This window comes from Podarcis cretensis, assembly GCF_951804945.1.
Source record: "Podarcis cretensis genome assembly, chromosome: 8".
Classification (NCBI taxonomy): Eukaryota; Metazoa; Chordata; class Lepidosauria; order Squamata; family Lacertidae; genus Podarcis; species Podarcis cretensis.
Window position 1 is genome coordinate 56,854,471 of NC_137177.1, and position 26,356 is coordinate 56,880,826.

Genomic DNA, 26,356 nt, shown 5'->3' on the forward strand with positions numbered 1-26,356 from the left:
CAATCTAACTTCCTTAGGGCCCAGGACCACTAAGGTGTTGCTCTCCATGAGAGGCTCTCCGTGGGGCATACCAGGAGAGGCGGTCCCGCAGGTACGAGGGTCCTAGGCCATGAAGGGCTTTAAAGGTCAAAAGCAGCACCTTAAATCTGACCCTGTACACTACCGGGAGCCAGTGCAGTTTGAAAAGCACTGGGTGAATATGCTCCCATGGCAGAGACCCCGTGAGGAGCCTCGCTGCAGCATTCTGCACCCTCTGGGGTTTCTGGGTCAGCTTCAAGGGCAGCCCCACGTAGAGCAAATTACAGTAGTCAAGCCTGGAGATGACCGTCACATGGATCACTGTGGCCAGGTCGGGGCAGGAAAGGTAAGGGACCAACTGCTTGATGCGGCGAAGGTGTAAAAATGTCGCCTTGGTTGTTGCTGTAACTTGCGCCACCATGGAAAGGGAGGCATCAAGGATTACACCCAAATTCTAAACAGAAGGCAATGGCACTAATTGGGCCCCCTCAAGAGAAGGGAGTTGGTCCCTCATCCCCATGCCATCCCGACCCAGCCATAGGACCTGTGTCTTCGAAGGATTTAGTTTCAATCGGCTCCCACGAAACCATCCAGCCACAGCTTCCAAGCATCTGGTCAGTGTGTTCGGGGACGAGTTGGTGTGGCCATCCATCAGCAGATAGAGCTGAGTGTCATCAGCATATTGGTGACAGCCCAGCCCAAAGCTCCGGATAATCTGGGATAATCTTTGCCATGCTATCATGGCAGATGACCTGCTGAAAGTATTGCAGATACCAGATCTTACATTTTTATTTATATAAAGAGAAAGAGAGGTAATTATCATTCATTAAATTGATAATCTCCTATTCAGCTGGAAGCTTCCCATAGACAGACAGACAGACAGACAGATATCTAGTAGCCTCATACACAACGTTGCTCTGGAATTCTAAGAAACCCCCCAAAAGGTTTGTTTACAATATCTTAAGAGGTGTCCAAATGCATACTGTAAGAAAAACACTGGGGCCTAATTTGATTAGTAGAATGTCTGGCATCTGGTGGGTGGGGGCTTTTGCGTTGTGCTCTAGAATTGGCCCCTCCCTTCAGGTGTTCAGTTAAATTCAGTTAGAAAGGCCAACTGTCATTCTTGCCTCTTTATTGCCTCATGATGTTGTTTTAGTTTCTCTCAGATAGTATATTATTGTGTTACAATTTTATTTATTGTTGAAGCTTTGTTTCACATATATGTGAGCCGCTGAAAGAAATGGTGGAATATTTTAAACTTGGTGATTGAGGGGATATTCTCAGTCTGACAGAAGGATTGATTTTTTAAAAAAATCACCTCACCCTCCACAACAGATACAGCTCTCTCTCTCTCTCTCTCTCTCTCTCCTTATTCATATTACGCAGGTGCTTTCTTTGTACTGTTTTTCATGACTGTTAAAGGAGGGGTCCTCTTGTGGTTCAGCAATTGGTTGAGCAGCAGGAAGCAGAGAGTAGGACAGCTCTATGGATGGAAAGATGTAGAAACTGAGTCCCCCAAGGAGTACTGTGACCTCTGCTTTTTAACCTGGCGTTAGCACTGAGGTGATCAAGTTTGCTGATGATACTAAACTGTTCAGGGTTATTAAAACAAAAAAAGGGATCATGAAAAAACTCCAAAAGGACCTCTCCAAATGGAGTAAATGGGAAGTAAAATGGCAAATGGGAAGAAGTGTAAAGTGATGTGTGTTTGGGATAAAAAATATCCTTAATTTCACATAAATTCTCACAGGGTTTGAATAGATGGTAACTGACGAGGAGTGAGCCTTATGCTTCTAGTGGATAACTTGATGAAGATGCTGACCCAGTGTGTGGCAGCTGTGAAAAGCATGAATTTCATTTGAGGGATCATTAGGAAAGGAATTGAAAATAAAGCTGCCAATATCGCAATACCATTGTACAAATTGATGCTGCAACTGCATTTAGAGTATTGTGTACAGTTTTTGATGCATCTTATCTATTTAACTTACAAGCACAAAATAGGAACCCCATCATGAAAAAGTAAAACAACCTCTGCTTGGTTATTTTCTTCACTCTCTGATTTCCTCTATGCTTATTTGTCAAACAACGAACTTGCAAGCCTTACTATCACTTGCAAAAGCAAGGAGGGTCTGTCTATAAAATGATTTCATGACTCCTCTTCTGAAAAAAATATTGGAACTGGCTATCCTTGCACCCCGCCCCCTTTCTAAGGACTCATTTCAATTATAAAACTAAACCAACAGCCTAAACTAAAGATACTATATAACCCACCTCAGAAAATCAGATGAGCTAAATTAAAACAATTTAAATAATTAAATACCCAATCGGCAGTTTTACTAAAAGCAGATTATTTTGGGTTTTATTTAATGTTTTCAGATTGATATCACACCAGTGAATGTGAGATGTCAAATGAAAGTTGAAGCTAAGGCGGTGAGAAAATGGGTCTCCCCAGTTTCATAGCCATAGCCAGTTTATTTATATATCACATTTTTCACAAACACATCTGTGCTTGAAGTGGTTCACATAAAAAACGTCTAAATATAGCAGTGCAATAATTACATAGAGAAGTATCATATCACTGCAATATTACACTAGAAAAATAACTCAGTTCATTTAAGATAAAAGTTCATTTGGAGAAAGTGGATAGAAAAAAGTATCTTCCCCTCCCCCATAATCTATGAGTGGATCTACACACAGGGAAAAACATGCTATTAATAAGTCATAAATTCAATCGTTGTAATGAAAGAAAAAAATGCTATGCAAAACTGCATAGAAAAGTTTTGTGCTCTACAGCGCCATCTGGTGCTGCATGTTCATAATGCATTCAAAACACTGTTTATTTGACTAATGTAGCTGAGTCCTAGGATTCTTGAACATCCAATGAAGTGGAATGTTAAAAGATTCGGGACAGATAAAAGAAAGGACTTATTCATGCAGTGCATAGTTAAACAATGGAACTTGCTCCCAGAGGAGGCAGTGGTGGCCACCAAGTTGGATGTCTTTCAATGAGGGCTGGACAAATTCCTGGAGGACAAGGCTATCAATGGCTACTAGCTTTGATGGCTGTACTTTGCTTCCACAGTCAGAGGCAGTATCCTTCCAGTTTCTGGAAACAACAGAAGGGCAGCATTCTCTTGTGCTCAGGTCTTTCTTATGGGTTTCTCACAAGCATCTGGTTTGCCACTGTCATAACAGGATGCTAGATTAGATGGGCCATTGGCCTGACCCAGCAGGCTCTTCCTAGGTTATTAATGCAAATCACAATTTAAGTGAGCACAAAATTCACCAATTGAATCTATCGTCCAGCATGCTGCTTCCCCTAGTGGCCAATCAGAAGCTTCCAGGAAATCCACAAACAGGGCATGAAGGCAATTGCCATCTCCCATCAGGGTTCCCTAGCAACTGCTATTTTGGGAAATACTGCCTCCAAAAATACAGCCTGGTGCAACATTAATGCTTGTGCCATTACAGCAAGTGGCTCCCCACACATATTTAGCCAAGGTCAAGGTGAATGAATTTTGGGGGCCTTCAAAAATTTACTGATGAATACCAGTGAATATTTTACCACTCATTATGCTGCTACGAACTCATCATAATCATAATCACTTTGGCACTCCACTGCTGATGCTAATTCTATCCAAAGAAACTTTGGGATGGGGGCATAATTGTGTCTCACCCCTTGATGGATTATCCCAAGAGGTAGAGGTGGTTTCCGAGCTGCTTAGCAAGCTCTGGAGACCACAATACACAGGAGGACATACAGCTGTCATGTATCTCATTTCCCTCAAACTCACTGTAGCATTCAGAGGGGGCTGCCCTTATAAAAAAAAGTTTGGGACTAGCAAAGAATGAATAATACCTTATGCAAAGTGAAACACAGCTATCCTTCAAAATTCACAAGGCTCCAAACTAGTGGTGTACTTCTCCAAACCCCCTAAAATGTGCATGTTACAGGAAATTATATATTAGTTAAAATAAAAAGCACTTTTAGAGAAGAGAGAGAGACTTCCTGGGACTTATCCTAAGGTAATGTTGGGAGGACCAATTATATTTCATTGTCTGGCCTGTCTCTGGTGATGCTGTATGCTTCCTTGCCAGAGAATATCTCTGAAATACAGACTGGGCTTATGGCACAGGGTCCATTGCACTTCTGATTTCAAGAGACGATGGAAACATCCCACTCGCACACAGCATAAATCTGGTAGTCTGAAACGGTTCCCAAAGGAAATCCTTTGCACAGCCTTTTTTAAAAAAACTGTTCCTCAAATGAAAATGCTGCTTGGCTCTGTTCCCTGCTGATTGACCTCCCAAGGACAATTATGCATTATGGAAGGTGCATTTTATCACATTTGTAACAGGCAAGTACTTTGCAATCCTTATCTCTTTTAAGAACACAATAATGTTGTGGGCTAGGTCAACAACATTAACATTTATTATATTTTTTGTTGCTATTAGTATTAGTATAACCTGGGACGCAGGTGGCACTGTGGTCTAAACCACTGAGCCTCTTGGGCTTGCCGATCAGAAGGTCAGTGGTTCAAATCCCCGTGGTGGGGTGAGCGCCCTTGCTCGGTCTCTGCTCTTGCCAACCTAGCAGTTCGAAAGCACACCCAAAAGTGCAAATAGATAAATAGGTACTGCTCCGGCGGGAAGGTAAACAGCATTTCTGTGCACTGCTCTGGTTTCACCAGAAGCGGCTTAGTCATGCTGGCCACATGACCCGGAAAAACTGTCTGCGGACAAACACTGGCTCCCTCGGCCTGTGAGTGCTGCAACACCAGAGTTGTCTGCGACTGGACTTAACTGGCAGGGGTCCTTTACCTTTACCTTTTTTAGTATTAGTACGAGTGTTAGTGCTGGGAGTACAGTGCTAAAGATAAGCAAACTCAAGCCTCTGTGAAGGCTTTCCAGATTGTATGAGTGTGTTTATGATAAAGCGTGTTCTCCTTCATGGAGTGCACGTGTTGCAGTGGGGGCCGACAGGACACTCCAAAGTTGTGGGGCGGGCTAATTGATTGTTGGCCACTGTTGTGATTGGGCTTCCCTTGTTGTTGGGAAGAAGTTAATGTTGCCATTTGTTGATTGACAGCCAGAAATGCTAAAACTCCCTGGACGAGGCGTAGAGCTTCCTCTTTTTGCCCCATGCATCGGATTGCCTCCCCCCCTATATTTAGGGTTGTTCACTTTGAGCTTGCTATGCCTGTCATGGGGTCGTCTGCTCTTGGGGCAGGGGCCCGGTAGGAATTTTGTCCATCTGGTTGATTGGCTGGGGCCATTTGGTTTTTGCCTACTGCGTAGCAAATTGTCACAACTTGTAAGGTTGCGGTTAGGCATTGGTTTATGGTTTGGTTGGTTGAGGGGCATGGATTGGCTGTGCCTGCCCCTCTAATGCTGCTGCTGCACAGGATTCCATTAAAGGAATACAGGGGCTTAGTATTGCTTTTTTCCGAACCCTGTCAAGGGGCTAGGGCCACACAAGAGCCCCTGGTTGCATTTGGGGAGGGCTGAGGGCAGGTTCCCTGCTCCGTCACAACCCCCAAGTGTATTTGCCTTTTCTGACTTTCACAGGCATGCGGAATGTCAGTCTGTCCCCCACTGGGGGGCAGATAGTCGCAGCCAATGCCTAAGCAACCACTCACATTTTTGTATTTTAATAAAGTTGTGGCCAAAATTATGCCAGAAACCTTAAACAAAATTTCTGTGTGATGTGTGAGTTATTTGGGGTGGCCCTGGGGACCTCAACACACAATATAACTCTGGGTCGGGAGCCTGTGGTTGAGGAATGGACGATGCTTTCAGTCACCTGTCTGTTCTATCCTGTGTACCATTCTGTGCTATTGTGGACAAATCCACAATGCTGATACACTCTTAACTTTTTCCTTCCTCAGCTGCTGTAAGAACACTCATTCCAATCACCAAACCCAGCAACACCTGTTCTGAGGTCCTCTGGGACCTTAGCTCTAGAAGGGTTTCTTCTCAGTTGAAGTCTGCCTATGCAGAGTGCAAGTCCTCTGGAGTGATATGCATGAATTCAATGAGCACATTGATAAATCAGTGGACAAAGGTGAAGTGGCTGATGTAAATATTATGCAAATGTGAGCAGCGCACCACACAAAAGGTTAATTTCCAAAGTCACTGTGTGTGCGATGTGCACAGGAAAAGGACATTCATTTCTAGCCACACATGGATCAAGGAGGTAAACAAGGTGAAAGCTTTGGTTCCTCTTAAGGTAGGTTTGCATTTACTTGTTTGTCCCAGTTTTTGTGTGTTTGTTTGCATTTTATTTTTAAAGTAGTGTAAGTTGGAGAGAGAGAGAGAGACAGAGAGAGAGAATATTGAACACAGGTATATCTGGAAACCGAGACAATGGGACAGGAAATGTGATGGAGGGAAGCCAATATTTTTAAAAATAGGAAAAAAAAACCTATTTGAAGAGATTAATTAGGTGGTTTATCTGCAGGCAAGCATCTAATGCACTTTTGTGGAGCAAAGCTTATGGTCACATCTCTGCAGATAAAAATAATTCTGGGACTATATATACTCTTAATACAAGCAAGTTTTGACAACGAAGTTTGGAGATTATGGGTACTGTCAGACATTTTGGAAAAATAGTATTGTTTATGAAAATAATTATGGAAACTGGGGAACAATTGCCTTTTTTTTTTTTACTTATACCTGTTTAGCTTGTCCTTACCTCAAAAGTATATGCAGCAATTTCCATGTTTATCCTAACAACTACCCTGTGAGGTAAATTTACTCTAACAGATGGTGATGAGTATAATGCCATCCTTGTGGTCAAGCAGAAACTTAATTATTTATGAGGATATTTAAAGAACCAACAGCTCGTGATAACATGTGGGGGTAAACACCAAATAAAAATATCAGTTCATTAAAACATCAAACATTCATTTTTAGGAACTGGGTTTTGTAGGGACAGGTTGTACTTTGAACAAAGGTGGTGTGTAAATCAATAGAGGACTGTGCAAGAAGTATGTGTTCATGCCAGAAGAGTTGACTAGGTAGAATAATGTCTTTACTCTCCAACTCTGCTGATCCAAAATGGCTGCATGGGTGTGAGACTGGCAGTGGTATCAAATCAGGAGAGTTCATAGGGGCTGCCCTGGCTATTCCTCTGCACTTCTTTAAACCTTCATTTCCCTCCTCCACCTCACCTACCCATGCTTTGATGATAGACCAGCAGTTATCATGCTGTTGTCATGCTGTAATTCACAGCACCATCTGTCAGGTCAGTTTCAGTTTGTTCTTTGCTGGAGCAACTTCAGAGCTCTGTGTTCTGCAGAGCACAGCTTGAACCCTTGCTTCCAGGCATAACCTTGTCCCTCCTTGCCTTGTCTTTCAGGCTGGTTGGGCCTTGCCTTCCCACACTACAGAGCATGGTACCCCCATTCCTTCTACTCTAACATAAGTTGGGTAAATAGACACCCATTGTTTGGCTTTCTAAGGAAGACATTGACCACATTTAATGAGTATGTTAAAGCCTGTTTTGGTTGTTGGTGTATAACTGTGAGAGTGGGGAAAGGCAGAATTAGAAGCAGTGCTCAAAACCAGAAGAATGCCAGGCCAGAACAAAATGGTATCTTGTATCTATTCCTCTGTGCTCAGCTATTGTTCCTTTCCATGTACTAAATAAAGCACTGTAACAGCATCTCTTTCTGGATGCTGAAGGATACTTCAGGGAGCACAGAGGAAGAAGCCAAGAGCTCACCAGAGGAGCTAAGACATTCCCTTCTTTCCCTGCTGAAATAGTCTCCTGACTGTGGGAGGCTTGTTATGTGTTTCTCAGTTTACAGGTGGGTCCACTTTGAAGTCAGTAGCATGGCAGTTGGGGGTTGTCCAAACTATCAGTCTTGGTTTCTCTCAATTTATCATTTTTCAAATCATGAGTTCAGTTTTCCATATTGCCACATCAGTATAAAGATTGCTTCTTTTTAAGTCACCACAAGAAAGTTATCAAATGTTTAGTGTGCTTTTCTCCTAATCATATTTTTGCTTGCAATACACTTTATACAAGTAATTTAATCCTAATAGAATGCATTTTTGTTTTTCATTACAATGCATACTTTTATGAATACTTTCCCTAACATCTGCATTTCCATACAGATTATGAATTTGGCGAAGTGTGAATGTCAAATTATGGCTGGGTTTCAGTCCACATCTTGTTTCAGGAAGTGGGAATTGTGTAGATCTATAGGCTGTGTGCATTTGTTTATTCATGCTTTACATGGAGTCAGATAGTCGGTCCATCTAGCTCAGTATTGTTGACATTGAACGGCAGTAAGCTCTCTGGGATTTCAGAGAGGGTTTCCCCCAGTCCTACCTGGAGATGTGAGAGGTTGAACTTGGGACCTTCTGTGTGCAAAGTATGTGCTCTGCCTCTGGGCTATATGGGGCTTACTTTCAGTGGCAGTTGTGTGTAACAAGAAATGTAGCTTGGCTTTAGGACATCAAAGATATTTAATCTCTAGCCCCCAACCCTGTCTTGGCCATTCTGTCACAAAGAAAGAGGTCTGTAGGAAAAGGTCAAAGCAAGGAAGGAAATGTCTTCTAACACAGACCTCCAGTTTAGTAATAGTCTGTTTATTTATACTCAGTGTGTCTACTGAGTATGGCTTAGTTGGACAACATCCAGAATCCCTACATTCAAACATAAGAAGAGCCCTGCTGTGTCAGGTCAATGGCCCACCTACTCCAGCATCCTATTCTCACAGTGGCCACCCAGTTGTCCGTGGGAAGCCTGCAATCAGGACCTGAGCACAAGAGCACTTATCCCTCCTGCGGCTTCCAGAAACTGGAATTCAGAGGTATTACTGCCTCCAACCATGGAGGCAAAGCTATCATGGCTAAATAGTCATTGATAGCCTCATCCTCCATGAATCAATAGTGTTAGTCTCTTGAGCCATTTTCAAGTGAGTATCTTCAAGTGGGTGAAGTTCCCCATGTAACAAAAACTTGCTTCCTTATTTCATTGGGCCATGGTGATTCTCTCTCTCCCCCCCCCCCTTTATTTTTATCATAGATCACCTCATTATAGTATATAGGCCAGGCTCACTTGTCTGCTGATCGAGAGCAAAGGAATGACCTTTGAGTATCTAAGTTCAGAGGAAAGAGGCATTAATAACATCTCTTTGGACACAGGGGAGATGCACGCTGACCCTCTAACAATGATGCAGCACTGCTGTGCTACCTTCACTGCAGGTGTAAGTTCTGCAGTGACTTTTTGCTGTGGTGGCCATCAAACATTCCAGACATAGTACTAGAGCAAAAACACTGCAGACAGAGCTTTCTCACACACCACACCCAGACCTTAAATTCAAAGCACTTTAGCAGCCATGGCTTCCCTCAAAGAGTTCTGGGAGCTGTAATTTGTTAGGAGTGCTGAAAGTTGTTAGGTGGCCCCGATTCCCCTCATGGAGCTACATTTTCCAGGGTGGTTTAACAATCGAGCCTTTTTCCCAGGGAACTCTAGGAATTGTAGTCTTGTGAGGGAGATGGGGGTCTCAACAATTCTCAGCACCCTTAACAATTACAGCTTGTAGGATTCAAGGGGGGGAACCCATGCCTGTTTACAGTAGTGTAATACTGCTTTTATAGTGCAGATGGGGCATAAATCTGGAATGGGGGGAAACACATGCTGCCATTTTGATGACATTGACATTATGTGGATGCTGCAGATGAACTGGAATGAATGAGAAGCACCAACCCCACAGTAAAGCACTCATCTAGTGGCACCCTTTGCTTCCCTTTCCTAGTAAATGGAACCTTGCAATTCATGCAAAGCAGCTTCATGGATATTTCATGTTTCTCCTGGGGATTGCACAGATATTTATAATGCAGCTGTTTTCAGCAGTGCACACAGAGAAATCCTGCAAGTCTTATTGAAAGCCTTTTATAACCTATTTATTACCTATTTATTATGTTCTCCTTCCTCCAAGGAGCTAAGAGTGGCTAAGAGTGGCACATGAGGTTCTTCTCCCCTAAGCATAGTGGAGACATAGTAGCTAGATGCTTGTAATCTGATCAAGTAGATCAGAATTTATTTTTTCTCCCATCAATACCTGAACCATTCTCCATGCCCCACAGCAGTCAATTTGTGATCAGAAACCACAACACTTATTCAGAGTTCCACATGGGGCCATGACCCCCAAAATGTTGATGGATGCCCCCCCCCCAATGTAGAAGGTTCTGGGCCAGACAAAACAATGTCTTGATAGATACAAGGCAGCTTTACAAGACCAGCATTAGCCCCCAGAACACCTGGGAGGCTGGAGAAGAAGACTAACCATTTCACTTTCCTCTTTCAAAATACGCCATTGTTCTAACTGTTTTATATGATGTATTATTTCAAGTATGTATATACTGCTGCATATTCTGAATTTCTTTTTTAATTTTTTTATTCAAAATTAAAACAAAACATATTATGCAAAAGCATATCATCCTTATTCCTCTCCCCCATTTTTCCTCCCTCCCCCCACCCTCCCACACAAAACCTACTCCCCTCCCCCCTCAGTTCCAGTCTTTGGTTTCTCTGAGAATGCTTCCCTCAGTTCCAGTCTTTGGTTTCTCTGAGAATGCTGTTTTCTGCATGTTACAAAGCTGTATAGCTCCTCAAACTATTTAGCTGATTATTATCAATAAATAGTTTGTGAATGTTTATTCAAAGCCAGCCAAGGAGTCCAGTTCGCTTTGTTGCGTCTTCAAATACTTTGTAAAGGGTTTCCATTCATCTTTAAAGTCACAGTTATCCTTGTCCTGTAACTTATATGTCAGTTTTGCCAATTCTGCATAGTCCATCAACTTTTCTTTCCATGATTCTTTAGCTGGGGTTTCTTCAGTCTTCCATCTTTGTGCTATTAGAACTCTTGCGGCCGTAATATTCCGAATTTCAATGTAGTGTACCTAAAATGTGTAAAACACCTAAGGAATGAGAACAATTAAAATCTATCCCAGAAACAGAAGCTGCCTTACAAATGGCTGTTGAAATAGGAAAGTCTTTCCCAGGTGCCTGAAGTTCAGCAGGAGAAGGTCTATCACAACTCAGCCAACATAGAGAGAGCTCTGTCTTCCAACATCTCACTCCTTGCTACCTCAGGCAGATTCCTTACTTTGCCCGATGGCAGGATCGGCCCTGAGTGTCACCAGAAGAGATTTCCTTTAAAATCAAATAGGAGATCTGGATAGGTAGTTTCTGTTTTGACTGTGACTGTGGTAGGGTAGGAGACTTGAACTCTCCCTCCTCACCCCACTGGTCTGAAGACTACTCACACTTTCCTTTGGGTGTTATCTGACCCACATATCAGATCATGCAATTAAGCTCATGTGTAGTTTGGCCCAGTGATCCCAATGGTGCCCATATGGGGTGAAGTACTCAGCAGTCTCTTCTCATGGTCTCCCCTCTACTCATGGATTTGAAAGCATCAGTCTTTGTTCTTGCTTTTCTTCCTGCAAATGGTTGTCTGCACTGCTTTTGTATCATTCTGATCCATCATATGGGGGCTGCCTTATTGTGTCTTTGATCAGTATTGTAATGTTCTCTTTCCTTCTGCTCGTCTAATGCATTGTATTTGGGGATCTCACTTCTTCATAGCCTCCATAAGCCTAAGTCTGGGCTGTAATTTTATTGATGTTATCTTAAAAATCTAAGCAGCTCCCCAGTGGGTGAGCTGCAAATCTCCTGGTGTGTTTTGTAGCACAAAGGATGATACAAACTCCAGTAAGAAAGTGGTGCAAAAAAGAAAAGCCAGTCTGATCTCAGACAGAAATAGGAAATTGGTTCCAGGCTGCAGGATGATTAGTACCTTCCCCACCTTTGGAAGCCGAGTAAAACATTTGAAGGGGGGCATAGCTATGGAACTCCAGCTCTTGGGAGGCCAAACTGCCCTGCACTCTGCTTTCCTTTCGATGGTAAGCAAAGACTTTTTTTTTGCTGCAACAGGGCTTTGGCCACTAAATGGCTGTTGTGGCAGGCTCTTCTGAATGTAGGTGTTGCACTTGTGTGTGTACACACTTTTAAATTGCTTTAAGTGTTCCCAGGACTGCTTTAATAGGATTACTTATTTTATTGGGTTTCAACAATATTTATATTTATGTTGTGTTTTTGTTGGATCTGTTTTAGTTTATGCTGTGAGCTGCTTTGACTCCTACAATGGGAGAAATGCAGGTTATAAGTAAAATAGATTAACAGCAACAAGTCACATTCCTGACCTTTTTGCTATACTAAATCCAACTTTGAAATGCTTGCTAAAAACACTTCTATTTTACCATGCCTACGCAAGCAATTAAGAACATAACCATCTACTATAATTAACTGAAGTTTGATTTCAACTTTTTAATTTTTTATTGTATGCATTTAAGTACTATTATTGTATACTGTTCTAGCTTGCTTTTTTTAAATGAAGTAGCAGTGTGTGTGTGTGTGTATTTTTATAAACAAATAAATCCACAACTCCTTTTCATGCCCCCTTGTCATCTTGGACCTAGGGACTGGGTAAAGGAAATCCTCTATCAGCAATGCTCTACTGTGACCTTTGATGGGGAAAGTCCTGCCTTCCTTAGTGAGGAGTGAGGGAAAGAATCACTGGTACTGAAGGAGGAAGTTGGACAAACAATTTTAGGAAGGAGTTAATGGCATGGCAGAGCTTATTTGCTGGACTTTCTCTGATCCCATCATTGCTGGAGGAATTGGCTTCTCATTGGGCCAGTGGGCTCAGCTGCATGCATTTGGCTCAGGGTACTGTACCTCAACGTTTTAATGCTTGAGGTCCCAGCTCACAGCAGAGCTAATTTGGAAAACTGTCCTTTTAGAACTCAGCCAACTCTCTTAGACCTCTGACAATTTCCGGGGAAAGAGGAGATTTGCTGCTGAAGTTCTCTTCAGTAGAGACCTCCTGGTCTGGCTCCCTTTGAGCAATGAGAAGGGTTTCCAGAGGCAAAAGATAAGAAGGGTCTGGCACATACAGCTGTGCCCCACAACAGATTGGAGTGGCTACGGGTGGTCAGGAGAAGCAGCTAGGGGGCTATAGCACCCAGCATTGCCCCCAAAGTAGTTGCCACACTCTGCTTAATGGTAGCTGCACTTCTGGACACCTCCGAGCTGTGGGTTTACTTTCTAAACATAAAAATCCCTCCCTCCCAATTGACCACTTCATATTTAAAATTGTAAGTACAAATGCACATTCACCTGACTTTGTTCCCAACCTGAAAATATCTACTACTCCCAGAATTTTGGAAGGTTTCCTCCCCCATGACCCCTGCCCCAAAGTTGTGACATTTGTGGAGGGAGTGTGATGTATTGGATCAGCCATACTTTTTTTTTGTTTTTAAGTGTCATACCAAAATACACATGGGCAACTCCTTGTAGCATGGGGAAAAATATAAATTATTCTGTGGATTACTCAATGGTTTCTTGTACAACACAACTATAGCAAATATTCCCCAGGGAGGAATTAAGTTGTCTTGCCTGTCATTCCAGGGTAATTGAATTTCCTTCTTTGGTCTAGCTCTAAGTTATGTCTCATCATTCTCTGAAGGAAGATTGTTTCTCCCATTGGAGTTATAGGAAACTCAGCTAGTAGTTCCTTTCTTTAAAAAAATGATGTGTGCATATATGAAACTTGTTTTAAAGCTGCTGGAAATTGTATGGTGATGAAGTGCAAAGCTTGCTTTAGAGAACCTTGGTTAAGTGTCTCACTGTGTTTTGCACAGAGCAGTATACAAATGTAGGACCAACTGATTCACTGACCACTCCCCAAACAAGCCTCCCACAATTGAAACTCCCCACTGCCTCACACACAGGACTGGCCCTAACATTAGGCAAAGTGAAGTGACTGTCTCAGGTGCCAGTTGCTAGCACTTCTTCCACATTGTCTAACCTTCCTTTCACTCTTCAGTATCTGTTGAATTGGGGACTGTGCCATTTTTGACCAATATATTGCTCTAAATTTCATTCACACTGGTGGACATGGTGTGACACAACAATGAACATGATTGGACAATGTTTCTGCTACTGTTACTGCACCTATGTGCTTCTGTTTCCCATGGTTCACCCATGAGAAGAGCAGGGAAGAAGTGTATGCTAGTATAGCACCCAAATTTCATCACTTTACTCCCACAATTTTCTTCATTTAAGGGGGCTGCAAATGGATTTTTTCTGGAATCAAATAACACAGAAATGAGTGCTAAGCGTGCACTATATTCCATTAGTTTTCTGGAAGTGGCTTTTATGTGATGTGAAAGCCGAAATATAATGCATAAATTCACAGGGAAACATCAGGCAAATGGCTTAAACTGCCATTGAAGATTCAACTTCTAGGTCAAGCTGTGGCTGTATGGGGAAGGAGTGCCATCTTGTCATCCAAAATGTCTTCAGATGGACCTGCTCATACAGATGTTTCCCCCTTTTATGTCCCTGGACCACGTTTGATGCCTCATTAATTCACATTATGCAATGTGTCTGTGAGATAGCTGATCAACTCCTGAGTCCTCTGAGTCTCTTGTAGGCCAGCAGGCCACATGACTGCATCATACAAAGAATCATTATGAAGATAACAAAGAAAGAAGCACTTATGTTTTGAGCTAGGCACAGAGCCAAGAATTTCGGAATGTCCTTCAAAAACCAAAACCATAAAGAGCAAAACTCAAATGTTCAATGAAGTTTTCTTTCCCCATGAATAATCAGTGGTGGAAGGGCAAACACCAACAGATGATCTGATAGTTCTCTGCTTCCCAAATCTTAGCATATCTTGACGTTGGTGAAAAGGATGGAGCTGACCCAGGAGTTTAGGTGATGTTGTCTAGTATCCATCCATTCCTGAAGGATTATTTTAATGGCTAAGGTTAATGGTGTTTCTAATAGGTTTTATCCACAAATAAATGCTTGCCTTGGTGAAATTTGCATTCTTGGCTGACTTGAAATTATTAATGGCATGCCTTAGACTAGCTACTCAGGGAGAAATGTCAATAACGTGCTCTCAAAATAACTGACATGAGGGGTTTCGCAGTGGGGTTTTTGACTTGGACTCTTGCTTCTGACACATATAACCACTTATTGATTTGAATGGGGCCAGTTTTGATGTGCATGGGGTTTTTTATTTCCTTTTTTTGCTAATTCAAACAAGAAAAATGAAACAAAGAAGAATACTTCTCAGTCTGTGTGGGTCTGCAAACTCAGCCTCTTATAAACCGAAAAACAAAATGAGACCATTTGTTGGGCCGGCTTAGAAAAGGAATAAGCAATCTTACAAGTTCCATATAATGTTGGCTGCTGCTGCTTCCAATAATGATAATTGTAATAATATTTTCTTTAAGGGGAATGGGTAAATCTCTGTTTCTGATCTATGCCAATTTCACACATTTTACCTGCAATTCCATTTTATTTATTTTTTGCATCTTCTGCCTTAAAAATAACACTCCTCAAAATACAAAGTATGTATTTTATTATTTAGTAGTATAATGCATATTTCAAATGAGCATATTCTCTCAAAATACTTATTTTAAAAGTATGTTTTGATGCCTTTAGACTGCCAGACTGCCTTGGAACATTCAAAGTAATCAGATGTATGGAGAATAGCTAAGTTCCGATCTGAACAGAAGAAAGAAGCAGGCACTGAAATGTGTCTTTCAATTTCTGTTTTCTTCCCTGACAAAGGGGCTTCCATTCCCTTTCAGGCCCAGTGGAAGCTGTTCCTTTGGGGCATATGTGGCCCTGACTGCCCCATCAATCCCAGTATGACCTCAATCAGCTTCCACCTACCTGCCTTCTTACTTACAACTAGTCCAGGGCATGGAACTGTCAGCCAGCTTCCTTCTCCTCAGTCTCAGTGTTGCCTAGGGTTGCCATATGTCTGGGATTTCCCAGACACATCCAGTTTTGAGGTGCCTCTGGGCTTCTTCTTTTTTTCATTTTGGATTAAATGTCTGGGTTTGGGTTGTTGTTTTTTGTGTGGCATGCTCAGAAGGCGCTGTGCCCCAGAACAGGAAGCAGGCATTGGGTGGCCTGGAGCAGCCTGTTGGGTGTCGTGCTAGGCCTGGTGTTGTTCCTGGCCACCACCAGGCCTTGCATGTCCTTCCTGGGGCTGCAATAGGCCCCAGGCCAGTCATGGCAGTTGCCTGGCCTTGGTGACCTTCCTGGGGCCACTCAGCCTCCCATTGTGAGCAGGAGGTTGAAAACAGCAAAGGGAAGAGGGGGGGAAGAAGGGGGAAGCAGGTAGGTGAGGAAGGAGTTAGCAGCAGGGAGGGGGCAAACGTGGGATATTCAGAATGGGGGGGGGTGTCCCGAATGTGGTGGTGTCTGTGTTTTTGATCCCCGGAATATGACAACCCTAGTGTTGCCCTTGTAGAATTCAGTAGAAAGGAGGGGGGTGGGAACAAAACTAGAATTAGTTTGGCGTTTGGTGATTGCCACTAACTTGAATGGCTTTAAAAGAGGGTTGGAAAATTTCATGGAGGACAAGGCTACCAGTGGCTGCTAGCCACAATAGCTATGTTCTGCCTCCACTGTAAGCGGAATCATGCGGACTTCCGGGTTAGCGCCTCCGGTAATGGCTGAATTCCTCTGATTGGGAGGAATTTGCCTCGTGGAAATCTGAGTCTGGCCGCCACGGCGAAGGCGGAGACCCACTAGAAATCGCAGGCGGGTGAAGCCTGTGAACGTGGGATTCGGCTGGCAGCTTTTGCGCCTCCCCTACTCGCAGGGAAACCCGGTTTCGGGGATCCGGAGCGACGTGGGGTGAGCGGCGCGGTGCTTCAAATTGACTGCTTCTTCCACGGAGCGAAGCTGCATAGTTGTTGCCGGAGAGCGCTGACTTTTTCCTGTGGACAATTTGATCTTAAAACAACTACCTGTGAGTAGAGCGGAGAATTGGATTTTTAAACGTCTTAATTTGGTGCTGAAACGGGGAGGCCTAAAACAGGAAGTCCACCTTCCCCTTTTGTAAATAGATTGAAGCAATGAGGATGCAAACCGAAGTCTCGGAAAGCCTATTGTAAAGGACTAAATTTTCATCAGTAAAAAGTACTAAACCCCCCTTGGTGGCAGGAGAAGAGGGGGGGAAGTTTTGGACTGAGTATACCTGCAGGAGAGAGCGAACAGAGTTAATATACCATCACTCCGATCCTGGAAACGGGCTGCCAACAGGACTGACCGTGATTAGAACGTTCACTGACAGTTAGTTAAATAAGAGGAATACATTGTTTCCATTGTCTCTGTCTGCGTTTGAAAAGGAGTAAAAGTAACAGAAAATTGAAACTAACTTTATTGTTTGAGTTGAGTTTAAAAGGACTAATACAAATATAAACTGTTTCCCTCTAGAGGAACTGTTTCCCTCTAGAGGAAGCCTTTGAAACTGTCACAAGAGTTGAGCTGGGGGAATTTCCAGCTGCAAGATAAAAACCTGTGAGATTCTGGGGAGCTTGAATGTTGACAGAAGAGGCCTTAGTGGTTGTATTATGTAAGATAAGTGACTCACTGAAACAACTTCATAAAAAGATGGATGTGGTAACTACCAAAATTGACAGTTTGGGACAAAAAGTGAACACCAATATAGAAACTATTCAGAAACTGACACAGGAATCTATTTTGACATGGCAAACTGTGGAGAAGGCTAGGGAGAAAGTTATTGCCGTTGAACCTAAAGTAACACAATTGGAGAGAGAGAGAGAGAGTCCCAGCCTTACAGATGCAATTTGATGACCATAAGTTGATGCCTGCTATGATTGAATTTAAAGAAAATCAGATTTCGAGGATCAGAGCCCTTTCTGAACTGGAAAGTTTGATAGATTTCCTCACACAGGAATTTGATGATTTTTGGGACCGGGACTTGGGTCAAGAAGAGATTAAAACTGTGAGGGCTTTCGGACTTGGAAGAGGAGGGAAAAAAAAGAGGAACAATATAAGAGACTGTTGGAACTACCAGAGGAACTTAGAAGAACAACAGTCAAGAGTGGAAATTTTGAAAGACATCCTGAAATACCTTTTGGATCTTAGATTTAACTACAGAGATTTGGTTGCCCTGTCGAGAAGGAATAAAATCATTTTTAGGTGGGAGTTTTCCCGAGATCTACTCTTTAGCCTCAAAGGAAGGAAAAGGAAAATAAGATCAGTGGAAGACAAAGTAAAATTCATGTATAAATATGAAGAAGACTCACAGAAGGGACTTGGAAAAGAGTTAAGAGCATTGGACAGAAGATCACCGGGTTGATGGACTATAGGGAATTGGCGGATATGACTGGCAGAATCCGGGACCAGGGAGAAGAGTCGGTGGAAGAAGATTGGAAAAAGTTTAAAGACTATTTATAAAAATATTGTAAAATTAATGAGTGTTAGAAAAATGTTGGAAAGGAGCTATATGGCTTTAGTAGAAATGTTACAAGGAATTAAGTACAAATAGATTATTAGAGTATTGAAGGGAAAATAAGGTTAAAATATGTTAAGACAATTATATATTAAAGGGAAAAATAAGGTCAGAATATGTTAAGATAAATTACAGGACAGAAAACAGAGGAAGATGGAAAGGAATTGCTGAAACAGTTAATTAAAGTGGAATACAAAAAGGGAGGTGTGAGGAGGTCGTTGAAACAAGGGAATGAAAGTTAAGATATTGAACTTATTAGATGTGTTTTAAATTGTGTTTGTTTGGTTTTGTTAATTTAATGTTTTGGGGTTGGCGTTGTCTGGTGTTTTTATTTTTGTATTGTATTGTATTGTTTTGTTTAACTCCTTTTTTTCTTTCTTTTGTAGCCTTTAAAATGTTAATAAATACTATTTTTAAAAAAATGTAAGCGGAATTATGCCTCTGAATACCAGTTGCTGGGAATCGCAGAAGGGCAGAATGCTGCTGAGCTCAAGTTCTGCTTGCTGATTTCTCACAGGATTGATCAGCCACTTTCAGAACAGACTGCTGGACTAGATGGGGCATTCGCATGGAGGACTTCCGGGTTGGCGCCATCGCCGAATGGCGGACTCCCTCCGAGCTCCGGAGGGAGCCTGCTCGGCAGGGGCTGGGTTCTACCGCGCCGGCGACGCGGGGACCCTCAAAAACCATGGGCGCTGAAACCCATGGGCATGGTGACTCGGCGGGCACCGTTTGCGCCCCCCGACCCGCGAAGGAGCCTTTTTAAAGGCTGCGGAGCGGGTGATGGGGGTGGTGGTGCTGTGAGTCCTCCGCTTCCCCTGCCGAGCGAAGCCGCATACCATTCGATGGAGAGCGCTGACTTCCATTGAAAATTTGGTCTTTAAAAGAATAACCCGTGAGTAATTGGAACTTGGATTAAAAAAGGGGAAAAATTCTATTTAAATTCGGAGCGAGCGGGGGAGGTGCAAAAAGGAAGTCAGCCTCCCCCCTGTTGTAGAGGAGCTAAAGCAAAGGATTTGACAACTAAGATCGAGTGTAACCTTTTTTTGATAAAGTTATTAACTTCGCGATGGAAAATTATAAGACTGGGCTGGAGGAGAAAAGTGGAATGTGAATTAAAATGCAACCCCCCCCCCCCCGGAAACCCCGGGAGCGATTTGAAAGAGTGCCGGGAGAGGAGAAATAGAGGTTTTGACAGCTGTCAAAGGAGCTGTCAAAGCGGAAGAACAAAAAGAGAACTTTGTTACGAGGACTTTGCTGGTCACATTTGTTACAAATTGGATATAAATTGTTTAAAACAAGGAATAATAAGTTACTTTGACTGTTGGGTGTGATCGGGAAGGAAACTGAGTTACTATAATCCCTCTAGAGGAGCTGTGGGACACTACAAGTATTGTTGGCATCGAATTTGAATAGGACTTTTTATCGCCTGGGAAACTGCAGAAATGGAACACTATTTTGTCTACAGAGGTCTACACACTAAAGGAGACAATAGATTTATCTATTGAAGAATGGAAGGGAATTGACGTAATGTTTTGTTCCTGAATAACAAAGCCTCTGCAGAGGAATTAGAAGCTTTTTGGAATTAGAACATTTGTGCAGGAGAGCAGGGGGGGGGGAAAGAGGAGGAGAGAGAACAACAAGAACAATAAGAATAACAAGAACTGGACAAAGTTGGAAGATAGACTCCTTCCAAGATTGGACATGTGAAACCAAAGATGACCAAAAGATGGCAAAGACTAATAAAAAGACGGCAAAGCGGACTGGTGAAGGACTGTGGTTTAGATGTGGGAGCTCCAGGATGACAGTAGACATTGATGGACATTGGGAACGCAACCGGGAAAGGGGGGAGGGAAATTTGGAATCCAAAGGGTGTTAAATTACATTTTATTCTTTTTTTTATCTTTCTGTTTATCTTAATCTGTATTGCATATTAAAGACGGGAACTCGTGGAAGGGAACAGGTCGATTTTAGGGGATGGGAAAATATTTTTTTTAAATTGGGCCAATGATAATAATTTTAAAATTTGGGGTAAGAATTTGTTGAACCTATTTGAAAGAATTGGAATACAAGAGGGGGAGGGGAGGGGAAGTCCTGGAAAGATGCCAATGAAAATAAGGTTTTAAATTTGGATGTTTTTCTTTTTCTGTTATATTTGAAAATCTTTAATAAATATTATTAAAAAAAAAAAAAATAGATGGGGCATTCGCATGATTTGCCAGGCTCATCTAATGAACTTACCAAAATTCTCTTTCGCTTCCCTGAAAATAACTTGGAAGCTTCCTCCAAGCAAGAGTCTCATGGTACACCAACTTCTGCAACAATGTAGAAATATGTTGACCAAATGTTGCTATTTTACTTTTGACTGAAATAATTCAGACTTCTCCTTTGCACACAGAAAGTCCCAGGTTCATTCCTCGATGTCTTCAGGTAGGTTTGTTAGAAACTGAGATATGAAAGCTAGGAGCAAAATGGCACCTTAAACCTAGGTTGTGGGCGCAACAATGGAATGTCAAGGCGCACATTTTTATAACAAGAATACGAATCTGAAAATGAATGAACTGCAGCTAAAATATTATGTTCATTTTTCACATGGTCTAGTCCTTCCCCTGCTCACCCCCCCCCCCAATATTCTTAAGAGAGTCTCTTCTCCAGTCTTCAGAGAGTATCTGGAGATGGGGAGGCAGAAAAAGGTCCTCCTTTCCTTCCACTCTGCAGTTTTACTCTGAAATCTCAGGTGCAGTATTGCGTCCAAAGCTCAGAAACTGCTTGTTCTAATGAAATTCCCTGTCACAAAATGCGCCTAGAACAATGCGAGTTTCAAACACTGTTGGGAATGTTCCATGTCTGAAATCCTGTAGAGCCTTTGCTGGTAAATATAGACAGTACTGAGCTAAATGGAAGCTATTCAGTATAAGTTTGCCTCCTATTTCCCCTTTTCCAGATTTCCCACCTGGGCACAGCTTCCAGATTTGCCTCAAAGTGTAACTTGAGGCAATTGGCAGTGATTGCAATCCTAAGCATGATCTTGGTGGCATGCCTAATAAGTCCTTTATGAGGAAAAACAATCTTTTGGGTAACCATTTTCTCTTTCAAAATTTATTATTTCCCCTGATATTATGCCTATTAATTTCCCAAACTCCTTACAGTCATGAAAATTGGCTATGGCAACTCTTCTCTTTCTCTTTTGATGTATATTTTTATTAAATTGTGTTTCCCCCCCTGTTAAAGTCCCCAGGAATTTTATGGAATTAGAAAACCCTGAAATGAGAGGCAAATTACTTAATTTGCTCCTCATGTAATTCACAATTTCTAGGTATTTGGGAAATCTGATTGCTGTGGAAAGCATAATTAATCAGAAGAGCCTCTGAGGATAAAGTGTTGTGTCATTAAATTAAGTTTCCTTGAGGTATTCTGCCCTATGAGTGACATGTGGAAGCAATTTCCAGTCCCTGGAAAGGGTCAGTAGAATCAGCCTCTGGCATCTCCTTAGTGAAGGCTTCGTTTATCATCAACAGCTTTGAAGTAACAGATATACTGCTGAAGGCCAAGATCAGATAGCTCAGGAAACCATTGGACTCCATTTCTGAATGTTGTTGGGTCTGCTTGCATGGACAATATTCTCACCAGCATAGCCTAATGTTCACTTCTATCTGATTTTATCCCAAAACCTTATAATGCAACAAATGGAATCAAAGTTGCAATGAAACCGACAACATTGTGCATGTCTTTGTTGATATTGTTATAGCCCCCCCCCCCCCCAATCTCCACAGCAATGCTGAGATTCCAGGGGTTACCCAGGGTTTGTGTTTCCTATGGAATGAGGCAAATGGAGTCCATGGTATCTTTCTGATATATGTTTTATTTACACTTATATACAACCTGAGCCTCCTGTGGAATGGTTCAAAGCATGACACTCAAAATGGGTTCTGTATCTTTCCTGGCTTAAACGTTGGATCCAAAACTGGAGGCAGCCCCCATGGTGCTCTTATCCCTACTTTCTCCAGCTTACAAACTGCTTGTAAAACACAACTGTTTTTCCAAAGGCCAGCTAGAGAGGCCTGGAGGGTGACATTTGTCCCCTGACCTGGGGTTCCCCACTCCTGACAAGTTGTGTTGTGGCAAATTCAGAAGATCAGGGTCCCTTCATTGGTAATCACAGCAACAGCCCCTCACAGTAATGCCCTGCTAACAATACACTACCTTCTAATATTATACAACAATATTACAATTATACAATAATATTTATTATTAGGGATGCATCACTATGATCACTGCAGATCTGCACGTGTTGCCTTTCAGCAAAATCAATATTCTGTGCATGTACATTGGTAAATGATTTGGAGTACTCCAGTATTATATTTCAGAATGACAAAGTTGTGTTTTTCCTTGGATTTCCATTGCACGTCATAGAACTTGCACTACATTGTCTTGAAACTGAAGCACACTAAACTGCTTTCAGTGTTCCTAAATGCTTAGCTTTGGAGCATTGAGAAGAACCCGTCGGTTTTCTTCCTGAGTGCCTTCTCCAGAGTGATCCCAGGAACTAATCCTCAGTGGCTGATTCACCTCCTTTCTCTGAGAGTGTATTTGAACTGTTTGTCTTATGTGGAATTTTTTTTTTAATAGTGTTTTTACTGTGAAACCACTTCAATATTATTTTATGGGAAGTAATTCACAAATGGGAACAAATAATTAACAAACAAACGCCACTGAATTATCAATTGCAGTTACACTGACTGGACATTCCTGAAGTCCAAACGCTTGCGGCTATTCTGGTCTTGCACATCAGCTGCTCCTGCCAACTACACCCAGGTGCACCTCTGCCTCTTCTGTTAACAAAATGCTTCTTTTTATGATGCTCATGACAGAGCGTGGGCCCATATATTAAAAGGAAAGGGTTCTGAGATGTGCTGCACCTGTCAGTCAGCCTGTGGGCAGCTGTTGACTGGAGACTGTGAGGTCAAAACCAGAGAACAAAGGAAGGCTTGTCTTGAATGGGAAACCTTTATAGCTCTTCCTGGTGAAGAGAGCCAGTTGCCAGCTTGGTGGGTGGAGTCACCCCAGGACATAGAAATGCTTAGCTTATTGCTTAGGTAGACTGCATTTTGTGTGCCCATCGCACTGCCACACAGGGCAGCTGTGGATTCTTGGCTCCTGCACCAGAAGCTCCTGAGAGCATATTGCATGGGAGGGATGTGGGAGTCCACATCTGAGGGCAGAGCATGGTGATTTGCACCTTTTTGGGCCTCTCTCTCTGTCCATCAGCACTCTCACCAGCCCTTACTGTCCCTGCTTTGTGCTTTGCCTGCCTGGAAAGTGTCCTTGAACTCTGACCATGCCTCATCCTTCCCATGATGGAGAGAAGTGTGTGTAGAAACAGGCTTAGTGTTAAAAAATAAATAAAAATGCATTCATTGTTCCACCCACTTTTGTCTCTGGCCCCGCCCACTCTGCACATGGCTCCCTGATAGGTTGCCCAGATGAGAATGCTGCACTGGCTGAAAAAGGTTGCTTGCCCCTAGTGTGGAGAGATGTACCTTACAGTTTCACCCAACTACTCCAAGGCAGCTTATGGGGCTTTTTATAGCAGGTGCTCCCAGTGGTTTTGGAAGGAAAGCTACAAAATATTTGAGGGCCTATCATCTGATTGGAAGGGCATATATTTATTGCTGGAGCTTGCCTGCCTGTGATTATGACACAGCCATTATGTGGTTGGTGCAATGTAGTGGCAGAGGCAGTGATCCTGTGTATGCTTACGAGGGAGCAAGTCAACATGCACACTTGGGAACTTGCTTCTAAGTAAAGATGCCTCAGGGTGGCAGATTCAAAAACTCCTGACTAAGAAGGGGGGAGAAATTGGATTTGGCTGGATTTTAATGAGAAAGTACCTAATTCAGCTGATTTTAAACTAAAGCCCAATTATCCTTCAAAATTTGCACTTCTCTGACTTCTATAATGCAGTTTTCCAGGCAAAAGCAATTAATACAAAAATGCATACATTAGAGGGAAAGTGCATATAAAAATGCATACATCTGTGAAAAGAACATACAAAAGTGCATTGTATTAGGGGAAATTGCTTGTAGAAATGCGTATATTCAAATAAATTCACACTAAAATGCTAGCAAACGTAAGGTAGGAAAAATGAGAAACTGAAATTGACAGATTCATCCACCCCTGTGATTAAGCCCCTTTGCATTAAATACAGCATTCTTCTAAGTAAACTTGGTTATGATTGTGGTATGAAATAGCATATTGGATGGGCAGGGGAGGTAAGGGGAAAGGGTTGAACCACACTCACTGTTGTGGCCACAATTCAATGGGTGGGTGGGGCTTTGTGAAAATAAATTTAATAATAATAATAATAATTTTTATTTATATCCCGCCCTCCCCAGCCGAAGCCAGACTCAGGGCGGCTAACAACACTAAAACAGTACAACATTATAAAAACATTATAAAAATTAATTAAAATCAAAATTGATGGCAACCATAAACTAAAGTTTTGTAAAGATTGCCAAAGGAGGGAGTCAGGCTGCGCCCTGACCAAAGGCCAGGTGGAACAGCTCTGTCTTGCAGGCCCTGTGGAAAGATGTCAAGTCCTGCAGGGCCCTTGTCTCTTGTGACAGAGCGTTCCACCAGGTTGGAGCCGCAGCTGAAAAAGCCCTGGCTCTAGTTGAGGCCAGCCTAACCTCTCTGTGGCCTGGGACCTTCAAGGTGTTTTTATTTGAAGACCGTAAGTTCCTCTGTGGGGCATACCAGGAGAGGCGGTCCCGTAGGTATGAGGGCCCTAGGCCGTATAGGGCTTTGAAGGTTAAAACCAGCACCTTAAACCTGATCCTGTACTCCACCAGGAGCCACTGCAGCTGGTATAGCACTGGATGAATGTGATCTCTAAGCGAAGACCCCGTAAGGAGTCTCGCTGCGGCATTCTGCACCCGCTGGAGTTTCTGGGTCAGTCTCAAGGGCAGCCCCACGTAGAGCGAGTTACAATAATCCAGTCTGGAGGTGACCGTCGCGTGGATCACAGTGGCTAGGTCAGGGCGAGAGAGGTAAGGAGCCAACTGGTTAGCTTGGCGGAGATGAAAAAATGCCGCCTTTGTTATAGCTGCAATCTGCGCCTCCATGGAGAGGGAGGTATCGAAGATTACACCCAAACTCTTAACGGACGGTGCTGGCACTAATTGCACCCCCGCAAGAGATGGGAGTTGCCCCCTCAGTCCCATGTCGTCCCGTCCCAGCCAGAGGACCTCTGTCTTCGAAGGATTTAACTTCAACTGGCTCCCACGTAACCATCCAGCCACAGCCTCCAAGCATCTGATCAGTGTGTCTGGGGCCGAGTCAGGGTGGCCGTCCATCAACAGATAGAGTTGGGTGTCATCAGCATACTGATGGCAGCCCAGCCCAAAACTCCGGACAAGCTGGGCGAGGGGGCGCATAAAGATGTTAAAAAGCATTGGGGAGAGTATCGCACCCTGGGGCACACCACACACCAAGGAGTGGCGGGATGACAATTCCCCCCCAAGCGCCACCCTCTGTCCCCAACCAGAGAGAAACGAGCGCAGCCATTGAAGGACTGTGCCCTGGATCCCCACGTCGGCAAGGCGGTGGTCCAGGAGTTCGTGATCGACCATGTCGAAGGCTGCTGACAGGTCTAGAAGAATCAGCAGCCCTGACCCGCCTCGATCCAGCTGCCTGCGGAGATCATCTGTTAGGGCGACCAGAGCCGTCTCGGTCCCATGACCAGCGCGGAAGCCGGACTGGAATGGATCCAGAGCCGATGTTTCATCCAGAAACCTACCAAGCTGTTCAGCAACCGCTCTCTCAATCTTTTTTACAAGAATGTTTGAATCGTGTATCATCAATGCCTTGTCAATACCACTTCCACTCTAGGGTGGGAGCAAATTACCATGCCCCCAATCACCCAAAAAGAGCCAAGTTCATTTAGCCCTTGGAAGGAGCTGGGGGTGGTC

General features: G+C 43.0%; 2 protein-coding genes across 2 annotated transcripts in view; one reads left to right on the forward strand and one right to left on the reverse strand.

Moving 5' to 3' along the window:
• SDR42E1 (short chain dehydrogenase/reductase family 42E, member 1) overlaps positions 1–26,356 on the reverse strand; it is a 582,710-nt gene that overhangs the window by 298,414 nt on the left and 257,940 nt on the right. The window lies entirely within an intron of this gene.
• CDH13 (cadherin 13) overlaps positions 1–26,356 on the forward strand; it is a 687,354-nt gene that overhangs the window by 55,603 nt on the left and 605,395 nt on the right. The window lies entirely within an intron of this gene.